General features: G+C 42.5%; 1 long non-coding RNA gene across 1 annotated transcript; it reads left to right on the top strand.

Moving 5' to 3' along the window:
* The first annotated feature begins 7496 nt into the window (after positions 1-7496).
* LOC310830395 lies at positions 7497-11164 on the top strand. Its single transcript, XR_014557654.1, has 2 exons — positions 7497-10314; positions 10592-11164. It is a non-coding gene; the product is annotated as an uncharacterized lncRNA (long non-coding RNA).
* Positions 11165-12431: the final 1267 nt, after the last annotated feature.

Genomic DNA, 12431 nt, shown 5'->3' with positions numbered 1-12431 from the left:
CCATTTCCTATGTATGCATTAACACCAAGAAAGTTCAGTGCTGTCACTTGTGGATTGAGCCAGCCAATCAGCATAGCCAGCCCTAAGGGATGACAGAAGCTGCCATCTAATATTGAGAGGACTGCAGGGTTCCCACCCATTATCTACCACATGGTTAGCCAACCATGGTTCCCTCCAGATGTTGTTGGATTACAACGCCCTAATTCCCAACTATTGGCCAGGCAGGGTGGGAGGGAGTTTGGGAGTCCAGCAACATCTGGAGAGCCCCACCAGGACTATGCCTGCTCTAGACCAAACCATGCCCAGTTCTTTTCACTCTGCAGCCTAACTAATGAGAGATCAAGACACCTTTCATTCCTAAAGGTGCTTTGATTGAACCTGTAAGACCCAGGTTGAAAGGTCTGTCTCATCTTCCTGGCCTTGCTAAACCTGCACCATGTCTGAACATGCACACAAGTCTTTAAAATAAGCAAGCAAGCAACCTTTTGATCTGGGAGCAGGCGGGTGGGGATAGGGTGCCATGGTCTGATCTGCTTCTTCCTGCTCAGGAAAAAATGTAAGCATGACAACAGTTGGGTGCTGTTTCCACCGTTCCACTAAAGCTGCTATGAATAAGTGGGGCCCGAGGGTGGTTCCTCATAATGTTTGCCTATGAGGTGGGGCTTATCAATGCAGGCACAATCTCCCTCCATTAGCCAAGAGGAGATGCTTTGAAGCCTTTGCTTCTCCACTTTCTTCAGATACTCATTAACAAAAACTAGGATTGCAGGCTGCGGGGGCTACTTCTGTGGGCCTTGCCTCTGCCTGCATTTGTGAGGTCAAATCCATTGGCAGAGTTGCCAGCTCCCCACCAGAGCAGACCACTGACCTGAAGTCTCCAGGCTTGCCTGCCTGCCCCCAGGGGGAGGGCTTGTATCTAAACATGGGCAAGAGCACCTGTAAAAAATTAATTAATTAAGAATACTGTGCATGCAGCTTGAAAGCTTCAGCCTGGCAGGAGCTTGCAGCAAATTATTGCTCTGCCCTTCTTCTCTCCTATGAACACCTACATGTATTTTCTTTGTTTTCTGAACAAGCAAGAATGTTTTGTGGCTGCTTAACAGTCCAGAGACTTCTGTGCTAATCAAAAGCCCTTGCAGCTCCATAAATAAATTTTATATTGGGAGATATACCGTGTGGCTGGTTAGAGATACACCAGATTATACATTTTCTAAATCAATCAATCAATCAATCGAATGAATGAATGAATGAATGGGCTCAAGAATTACACAGCTGAAATGGTTTTGAGAAACTCTTCTATTCAGCCAACCCACTGGGAAAGGGAATCTCTACCAACGATATAAAATCCTTACACAACTGACTACCCTTCCTCTCACTTCTGTAAGACTAAAATGGGGTGAAAGATTTTGGAAAAGAATTAGAGGAACAACTCTGGGAACAAATTTGGGATGAACCACCTTTGGATCCATCTAAATTAGAATTTGAGAAAATGCTTTAAAGATAGCACATCACTGGTTTATGTGCCCAGCCAGATAATATAGAATTAATCAGAACACATTGTTTTTTTTTTTAAAAAAAATATTTATTAATTTTCACAGCTAACAAAAGACAAAAAAGAAAACAACAACACACACGAAAAAAAGAAAGAAAAGAAATAAACATATACAAAACACAAAAGGTGTGACTTCCCCATACCTCCCTTACACTGCATCCTTGTTTTGCAATTTTTTAGCAACCCTTTGGTCCTTTTTTCTATTTGTATCTCTCTCCAATTTCTTAACATTATTATTTACAGCTGTAATTCTCTGTTTCTTACCCCCTGACATCTTAACAATCCACAATCTTACAACAATTTTTAAGATATAATTTAATTTTTTTCCAGTCCTCCTCCACTGTCTCTTTCCTCTGGTCGTGGATTCTGCCGTTCATCTCCGCCAGTCCCATAAATTCAGTCACCTTCATCTGCCATTCTTCCAGAGTGGGTAGTTCTTGCGTCTTCCAATACTTTGCCAGAAGAATTCTTGCCGCTGTAGTTGCATACATAAAAAATGTCCTATCCTTTTTTGGTACCAGTTGGCCAACCATGCCCAGGAGAAAGGCCTCCGGCTTCTTTGAAAAGGTCCACTTAAGGACTTTCTTAAGTTCATTATAGATCATTTCCCAGTAGGCCTTAATCCTTGGGCAGGTCCACCAAAGGTGGTAAAAGGTTCCTTCAGACTCATTACATTTCCAGCATTTGTTATTGGGCAAGTGATAGATTTTTGCAAGCTTGACTGGTGTCATGTACCACCTATAGATCATTTTCATTATGTTCTCTTTTAAGGCACTACATGCCGTAAATTTTATACCAGTGGTCCATAACTGCTCCCAGTCAGCAAACATAATGTCATAACCGATATCCTGTGCCCATTTAATCATAGCTGATTTAACCGTTTCTTCCTGTGTATTCCATTTCAGCAGCAAGTTATACATTCTAGACAGATTCTTAGTATTGGGTTCTAACAATTCTGTTTCTAACTTCGACCTCTCCTTCTGGAATCCTACTTTCCTGTCTTGCTTAAATACCTCATTTATCTGATGATAATGTAACCAATCTCGGACTTTATGCTTTAGCTTGTCGTAACTCTTAAGTTTAAGCTTTTCACCATCTTGTTCTAAGATTTCACAGTATTTTGACCAATTGGTGTCCATATTAAGTTTTTTCACTGCCTTAGCTTCCATTGGTGATAACCACCTGGGGGTTTTACTTTCCAACAAATCTTTATATCGAATCCAAACGTTATACAATGCTTTCCTAACAATATGGTTTTTAAAGCCCTTATGCACCTTTACCTTGTCATACCATAGATAAGCATGCCAACCGAAGTTATTGTCATACCCTTCTAAGTCCAAAATGTCTGTGTCCTCAAGAAGTAGCCATTGCTTCAGCCAGCAAAATGCTGCTGATTCATAATAGAGTTTTAGGTCTGGCAGGGAAAATCCCCCTCTATCTTTTGCATCTGTTAAGATCTTAAACTTTATTCTGGGCTTTTTGCCCTGCCAGACAAATTTAGATATATCTTTCTGCCACCTCTTGAAGCAATCCATTTTGTCCACAATCTGTAATGTCTGAAATAAAAACAGCATTCTCGGCAATACGTTCATCTTGATAACAGCAATCCGGCCTAACAAGGAAAGTCTCAGCCTAGACCATGTGTCTAGATCTTTCTTCACTTCTGTCCAGCATTTTTCATAGTTATCTTTAAATAAATTCACATTCTTAGATGTTAAGTTCACCCCCAGATATTTCACTTTTTTCGTTATTTCCAAACCGGTTTCACTCTGAAATCTATCTTTTTCTTCCATTGTTAAATTTTTTTCCAGCACTTTTGTTTTTTGCTTATTCAATTTAAATCCTGCCACTTGACCAAATCTCTCAATTAACTCTAACACTCTTTTAGTACTAGCGCCTGGCTGTTGCAATGTTAGTACTAAATCATCTGCAAATGCCCTTAATTTATAATGTTTTGCTCCGACCTGTATTCCTTTAACCAGCTGGTCCCTTCTAATCATATTCAACAAAACCTCCAGGACGGATATAAAAAGCAGAGGGGATATTGGGCATCCCTGTCGTGTACCTTTTTCTATTGGAATTTCGTCCATCACAACACTGTTCACAATTAGTTTAGCTTTTTGTTCAGAATATATTGCACCTATACCATTTTCAAAACCCTGGCCTACCCCCATCCCTTGGAGATTCTTCTTCATAAAACTCCAACAAATGTTGTCAAAGGCTTTCTCCGCATCCACAAAAATCAAAACTGCTTTCTTATTGATGTCCACCTCTAATAACTCCAAAATGTCTATAATATTCCTCACATTATTTGACATGTGTCTTCCTGGGAGAAAGCCTGTTTGGTCCTTATGAATCTCCCCTAACAATACTCTCTTGAATCTTTTTGCTAAAATGTCTGCAAAAATTTTGTAATCCACATTTAATAGTGATATAGGGCGGTAGTTCTTAACCTGATTTTTCCCAGTCTCTGTTTTCGGTATAAGTGAGATGAATGCCTCTTTCCACGATTTGGGAGCTTTTTTCCCCTCCAAGATTTGGTTACAAACTTCCTTCAATGGTTGTATTAACCATTCCTTCAGCACTTTGTAGTATCTCGCAGTCAAACCGTCAGGTCCTGGTGATTTCCCCAATTGCATATTCTGAATGGCACCCTCTATTTCTTGTTCCGTAATTTTCTCATTAAGCATCATTTTATTCTGTTCTGAAATCCTTGGTAATCCATATCTTCTAACAAATTCTTCTATTTCTTGTTCATTTACTGGCCCTTGTGCATACAATTTCTTGAAAAAACTTTGAAAACAGTTACTTATCTCATTCGGTCTAGTGATAATTTTCCCATCCTCTTCAAGAGATGTCACAGTATTCAATTTTTGTCTTTTTTTCAATTGCCATGATAGAAGTTCCCCACATTTATCTGCCAAATCAAATGTCTTTTGTCTCATTTGCTTTATTTTCCATTCTATTTCTTGATTCATCAGTTCCATGTATTGCATCTGATAATACTTTATTTCTCTCAGTATCTCTTGAGACTTTGGTTTGGATCTCAATTTCTTCTCTCCTTCTTTCATTTTTTCCAGAATTTTTTCTTCCCTCTCCTTTTGTTTTTTCCTCTTTAATGAATTCTGTTGAATTAGGAAACCACGCATCACGGCCTTACTTGCGTCCCATATTATTCTCTTCTCCACTTCTGTTCTCATGTTTATCTCGAAATAATCTTTTAAAGCTTTTTGGGCCTTCTTATAAATTTCTTCATCTCTTAAAAGGGTGTCATTCATTCTCCATCTGAATGTTCCAGCTGTTGTTAGTTTCATCTCCATCTTTACAGCATTATGGTCGGAGCAGGTTTTTGGGCAGATTTCTGTTTTTTTTACTCTTGGTGCCAAATTGCTAGAAATCCAAATTTGGTCAATTCTAGTCCATGTCATTTTTGCTTCGGAGAAGAAGGTTCCCTCTCTTTCTAGAGGGTTCCTTGTTCTCCAAATGTCTATAAGGTCCATGGTGTCAGTCATTTCAAAAAAGGTCTTTGGTAGTCTCCCATCCTTAGATATTACAAGTCTTTGTGCTTTATCCATATTTGTTGAGACGACTCCATTCATGTCCCCCATCATCACGATTTTGTAGTCCAAAAAGTCTACTAAAGTCTCATGCAACTTCTTAAAGAATTCCGCCTTCCCTTCATTAGGCGCGTAGACTCCTACTATTAAAAAATTTTCTCCTTGTATTTGGATTTCAACTGCTAAATATCTTCCTTGATCATCTTTAAATATCATTTTTGGGGCCAGTTTTTCTTTTGCATAGATCACTACACCTCTTTTTTTAACCTTGTCTGATGAGATAAATTCCAGTCCCAATCTCCTATTTGTCAAAAGCTTCCTGTGTATCCTAGCAATATGGGTTTCTTGCAAACATATTAAGTCCAATTGTTCTTTCTTTAGAATATGAAAAACCTGTTTTCTTTTTCGGGGAAGGTTCAAACCATTACAATTCCAGCTCAGAAGTTGCAGAGACATCTTTATTGATGGGTATCTTTTCCACCGACTGCACCAAGTTGTTGTTCCTCGTCAGTTGGTGCTGGGCTAAGTCCAAAAGATAGATTTGCAATATCAGTTGGTTCTCTCACACACACAGTCCCTTTTTGTAAATCCTCAAAGTATCTCTCCAAAAAGTGTTCCTTGTCCTGTACTGTTTTGATCTTAATCTTCTTCCCTTTAAAGTTAAAGGACAATCCTTGTGGGAATTCCCACCTAAATGGGATGTTGTTTCCTTTCAGCAGGTCGACAAGATTTTTAAAATAAGTTCTCACTTGCAGGATATATCGAGGGATGTCTTTAAAAATCTGTATTTGAGAATTTTTTATTACCAATGCCTTCTGAAAATGTAGGTTCAGTATTTTGTCTCTCTCTTCCTTGGATCGTAATGTAATTAGACAGTCCCTTGGCTTCTTACCTTGTCTCCTGCCTAGCCGGAAGGCTGTAGTTATCACAAAATCTTCCTCACCTTCCAAATCATCAAGCCAAAATTCACGAAAGTTCTCTGTAAGGAATTCCCCAAGGTTGTCCTCTTCTTCCTCAGGAACCAATCTTAACTTCAGATTTTTTCCTTTCCTCTCCAGTTCCATTAAGGCTAAAGTTGCATCATGTTCACTCACTTTTTTTTCAATTGGCACAAATTTTTCCTTTGTTTCCTCAGCAGTACTTTTGGCGCACTCAGCAATTTTCCTTGTTTCCGTGCTTTCCTGGATTAACCTATTTATAGAGTCAGTATTAGATGAAATTGTCGTTGTGTTCAAATCCAGCCTTGTTGTCAATTCCGTCAGTTTCTTAGAGTTGTCCGTGGATTGCTTTGTCAGTGCCTCCAAAGATTGATTTATTTTAAGTAGTGCCTGTGTCATAGATTCCATTGATGCTGTTGCTATTTTTTCCTGTGCAGCTGGTAGTCCTGACGTGGAGCCTCTTTTCTTTTGTGCTTGTTTTGTTTTGGATCTTGTTGATATTTCCTCCACTGGATTGCTCATAGCCAAGGTCGTTCTCACAGGAAAGGTTTACAAGTGGAAAATCCCACTATTTCTTCCTTAATGCAACTGTGTCCCTTATGTCCTCTAGAGGGAGTAAATTGTATCCAAATGGAAATAAACCACAAAGGAACATCTAGCATGCAACAATGAAAAAACTCCAAAAGTCCCTTACTTTGTCTCAATCAGAGATGTTGCAATTTTTACAGTTCTTAAGTCCACTAAAGCCGTTACTTTCTGTCAAATAAAGTCCTACTTTGTATCCACAATCTGTTTGACAGATCACTTTCAGGCAAACGCTAATCAGGCAGTCCTGGCCAGAGGGGTCAACAGTATGAGGTTTTGCATCCAAGCTAAATTAAGGCAGGTTCACAAAGTCCCATTTTTTCTTCCCCCCTTCTCCTGCCCAGAGGGGGGAGGTCCACTTTCGATGTCAGGTTTATCAATGCAAAAAGGGATTTTCATTTAAATGCAGCTTTCTTTTTCGTTGCTTAGTTAATCCTGCAGTTCCGGGAGGCAGACTTCCTTAATTTATGCCTTGCCCGCTTTCAGCCAAATTCAAATTTAGTGTCCCGTTAAACTTTATTTTCTTGTTCTTACTCACGGGTGTTGCTGTCGATCTGTAATTTCAGGATGGAATCGGCGCTCTCCGTTAATGGCGACGCGGCTTCGCTCCGCGGGCTGGGTAGCGATTCTCAGCACCGCGCTCACTCCCGATGCCGCTCCGGAGCCTTTAAAAAGGCTCTTTCGCAGTACCGGGGGGCGCAAAGGTGCCCACCGAATCTCCTTGCTCACAGGCTTCAGCGCCTGTGATTTTAGGGGTCCCCCGCTCGCTGTAGCGGGTCAGACCCGAACTCGCGGAGCAGTCTTGCCTCGGAGCTTGAGGCTAAGACCGCCATTAAACGCTGGCGCCGACCGGAAGTCTTAATCAGAACACATTGAACCTTTGCTGGTGGGAGTGCAATTTACCTGCACATGTGGTGGTTTTGCACAAAAATTATCCCTTTTGGGGGAAAAGTGTTTCAAATGATGCAATAAGTGCTAAAACCAGAGTCGAAATTATCTCTACTATTGTAACATACTTCACAGATTAGAACGAATAAAGATTTCATCCTTCATTTATTAACTGCAGCTAGATTAGTGATTGCAGAAAAATGGGAAAGCTTAATGCAAATCTTTTTGAAGCCTGGATTTCGCAAGTGATGAACATTGTGCTTATGGACTTTGTTAAGACTCTGTTGCCTATGTTAAGACCATAAGATCCAGCTCCCCGGGGCTGAGGTCCCTTTGGGCCCCAAATAAAATATTTGATGTGACTGCCCTCCCCCATGGCATTGCCATTCAAATGGTGTGCATGTACCACATCATGTGATCAATTATGTGGGGTGGGGCTTACCTTCTCTCCCCCCCCCCATATTTTATTCAAGTTGGCACCCCTGGTTAAGATAATTGAACATGGTTTTCATACACACTCCACTAACTCACAAAATCTTACAGACACTTTCATGTATCATAGAATCCTAGAATTGTAGAGTTGGGGCCCCAAGGGTCATTAGTCCATCTCCCTGCAATGCCGGAATTTCAACTAAAGCATATCTGACAGATGGCCATCCAACCTCAGCTTAGAAAACCTCCAAGGATCCAAGAAGTCCACCACCTCTAAGGGAGACTGTTTCACTGTTGAACAGCTTTTACTGTTAGAGAGTTTTTTTTCTGATGTTTAGTTGGAATCTCCTTTCTTGTAACTTGAAGCCATCCTACCCTCCAAAACAGGAGAAAACAAGCTGTTCCCTCTTCCTTGTGGCAGCCTTCAAGATCTTTGAAGATGAATATCATATCTTCTCTCAGTCCTCTCTTTTCCAGGCTAAGCATACAGTAACCAACTCCTTCAACTGTTCCTCACAAGGTTTGGTTTCCAGACCCCTTTTCATCTTAGTTGCCTTCCTCTGCACGCGTTCCAGCTTGTCAACAACCTTAAATTGTGGTGCCCAGAACTAGACACAGTATTCCAGGTGTGGTCTGACGAAGGCAGAATAGACTGGTCCTATTATTTCCCTTGATCTGGACACAATACTTCTGTTGAGGCAGCATTAGCTTTTTTTCTGCTGCATCACACAGTTGACTCACATTCAGCTTGTGGTCCACTAAGACCCCACTATTTTTCTTTTCTGTGCAACTACTAAGCTCTGTTTTTATTGTATGGGCATGTTTTGTTACTTGAAATTAAATATTAGTTAGGAAAAAAGAGTAACAAATTGCATAAGCAGTGGTGGGCAGAGGTGTAGCTAGTTGGTTTCAGGACTACAGTAGTTATGGGACAGAGATGACTTTGGATACCTTGGTGGATGACATGCCAGGAACTGGACTGAGCTAGTGTATCCCTATTGGTTCTGCTGAACTTCCTAGTGGCTTTCAATACCATCAACCATGGTATCCTTCTGGGCTGCCTTGCTGGGATGAGACTTGGAGGTCCTGTGTTACAGTGGCTCCCTTCCTTCCTGGAGGGGCCAACCCAGAAAGTGGTGCTGGGAGACTCCTGTTTGATGCCTTGGCCATTGGCCGGCAGGGTCCTCAGGGTTCTGTTTTGTCCCCCAAACTATTTTATGTTTACATGAAACTCCTGTGAGAGGCGGTTTGGAGTTTCAGGGTTCAGTGTCAGTATGCTGATGATACCCAGCTCTATTTCTCATTTTCACCTAAATCCAAGGAGGCTGTCTCAGTTCTAAACCAGTGTCTGTCATCAGTAGTGGACTGGATGAGTGTGAACTAACTATAATATAAAACTGACAAGACAGAGGTGCTCTTGATCAGTTGGAAGGCAGAACAGGGAATCGGGATTCATCCTGTGCTGGATGGGGAGCACTCCCTCTAAGGACATAGGTCCATAGTTTGGGTGTTCTCTTGAACTCATCCCTGAGCATGGATGCTAAGGTTTCTGAGTTAGCAAGGAGTGCATTTGCACAGTTACAGCTAGTGTGCCAGCATCACCCATTCCTTGAGATGTCTGATTTGGCCATTAGTTGCAATCCGTATGGATTAGGGCTACCTTTGAAAAGTGCTCAGAAACATCAACTGGCTCAAAGAGCTGCATGCCAGACTGTTGCTCAGGGCTGGTTATAAGGAGCAGATAAGTTGAAATTTCAGAGTCTGGGATGTTCCTGACCTGGCAACCTTAAGGGTGGGTGGACAGCCGGAAACTGTATGTGCATCTTCATCATTATCCTACATTAATGGGGAGAGGGGGACACAACCCTCTAAGAGCAGAGGTGGTAGGAGAGTGCAGAAAGTCCTGTGGGGACACATGAGCCTCGGATGCAGGTTCCAAGTTCAACTCCAAGTAGAAAGATGCTGGGTTAGCAGGGCTGGGAAAGCCCAAGACCTGAAAGAGCTGTTGCCCAAGGCCTGACCCTATTTGGCTGCTCTAGAATAGAAGAGCACCCCACCAGAATGAGTATATTGTCCTGTGTCCTTCAGAGTGCCCAGTATACTTTACAATGTGAGAAGTCAGTGCCTGCTGAATGGGGAACTAACTTCCATGTCAAATGGGCTGACGCAGAGACTGCAGAAGCTGTTTGCATTCTAAGCAGTCCAATCTCATTCACTCCACCCTCTTATGACAGCATGGAATAGCTCTTATTCACCCTTTAATGATAATACAAGAAGCCATGCTTAAAACAAGGCAGGGTTTATAAGTCAAAAACTGTGGTTTATGGGTGTCATTTGTTTGTGGTTAATAAACCGCTGCTCGGTCCCAGCGCCTGCCAACCTAGCAGTTCGAAAGCACCCCCGGGTGCAAGTAGATAAATAGGGACCGCTTACCAGCGGGAAGGTAAACGGCGTTTCCGTGTGCGGCTCTGGCTCGCCAGAGCAGCGATGTCACGCTGGCCACGTGACCCGGAAGTGTCTCCGGACAGCGCTGGCCCCTGGCCTCTTAAGTGAGATGGGCGCACAACCCCAGAGTCTGGCAAGACTGGCCCGTACGGGCAGGGGTACCTTTACCTTTACCTTTAATAAACCGTAACAAGCAGGGCTCAGTGTTATATGCAAACCAGGCTAGAGAGACATAACTCAGAATCTGTCCCAATCCCAACACCAGAATTGTTACATATAACAGCCATATTTTGTTTGTTTGTTTGTTTAATTATTGATTTGAAAATACATAGAACCATAGAGAATATATAACTTTCTTTTGTCTTTCTGGCCCCACAGATATAAGTTACAATTAACATTGGTTAACAAAATATCAAAGCAGAATTTTTTAAAAATAACCAAGATTATGCCACAGAGCGGAATGCAAACAGGCAAAAAGCAGCACTTTTATTGTCAAACATTAACTATGAAAGCAACAGCAGGGCATCTCATAAGGAGTGATACCAGAGTAGCCCAAAGGAGCCCGCTGAGACACACACACAAAGCAGCAGCAGCAGCAGTAGCAGCAAGTTGTGTCAGGCAGCAATCACTCAACAGGATACATTCAGAGCTCATGTTTTCTTGCTCCAAAAAAGGTACCTGAAGAACCTTCCTGGGTTGCTTGACACAGACACACAGACACAGACACACACACACACACAGAGAGAGAGAGAGAGAGAGAGAGAGAGCGCGACACCACCTTTCCAACCAGAACCCCCACTAAGCTTCCAGCTTTGGGTGTGTCTCTTTTGGCCAAGGTAGAGCCCCCAGCCCCACCCCACCATAGCTGTCAACCTTCCCTTTTTTTGGCAGGAAATTCCCTTATTTCAGTGCTGTTTCCCGCTGCTATCCAGATTGTTAGATATCCCATAGACTGTCTCCGGGACAGGTGAGCCTGCTGATGGCTTATTTTCAAATCTGAAAGTTGACAGCTATGCACCCCACCCTGGTTAAAACAAAAACGAAGCTCTGGTGATTAGGACACAGTTGCCCACAAGCCAACAATTGCTAATTCACACGGAGAAGCTGTAGACCATGGGTGGGCAAACTAAGGCCCGGGGGCCAGATCCGGCCCAATCGCCTTCTAAATCCGGCCCGTGGAAAATCCAGGAATCAGCATGTTTTTACATGAGTAGAATGTGTGCTTTTATTTAAAATGCATCTCTGGGTTATTTGTGGGCATAGGAATTTGTTCATTTTTCTCTCTCTTCAAAATATAGTCCAGTCTGAGGGACAGTGGACCAGCCCCCTGCTGAAAAAAATTGCTGACCCCTGCTGTAGACCAACCAGGGACCCTCCAGATGTTGTGGGGCTCCAGCTTCCATCAGCCCCTACTCCCAGCGCAGCTGCATGATGATGGGGCTGATGGAAGGAAGGCCACATGGGCTTGGTCTGATAAGAACTGTAGTCTTTAAAAAAAAGTGCCCTTCAACCCTGGGTCCTCAGATGTTGCTGGACTACATCTACCATCATTCTTGGCCTTGGGTTAAGTTGGCTGGGGATGATGGGAGTTGTTGTCCAACAACATCTCAGGGCTCAAGGTTGCAAAACACTGGTCTATAACATTCAGAATGTACCAGGTTGGCGAAGGCTGATTTAGATGCACACAAATCTCACAGCTCCAATTCACAAGTGCTTCTCATCTTTGTTCTGGCATACTTCCTTGTGTATGATAGCCCGCCCTGCTGAAATGAATGGGGATTTCTCCATCACCACCATATGCAGGAGGAGATCATAGAACTGTAGAGTTGGAAGGGACCCTGAGAGTCATCTAATCCAACCCCCTGCAATGCAGGAATATGCAGCTGTCCTGTACAGGGATCGAACCTGCAACCTTGGTGTGTGTGTGCACATCAGAGGGTGTCAACAACTTTCGATTGGGGCCAGAATCCAGACATGCAGCAGAACAGAGGCACCCCTAAATGAAAGCACAGCAATACATTTTCTCTGCTTTGA

The sequence above is a fragment of the Podarcis gaigeae genome (assembly GCF_964106915.1).
Source record: "Podarcis gaigeae genome assembly, chromosome: 13".
Taxonomy (NCBI): Eukaryota; Metazoa; Chordata; class Lepidosauria; order Squamata; family Lacertidae; genus Podarcis; species Podarcis gaigeae.
This window is presented reverse-complemented; position numbering and strand designations above follow the sequence as displayed.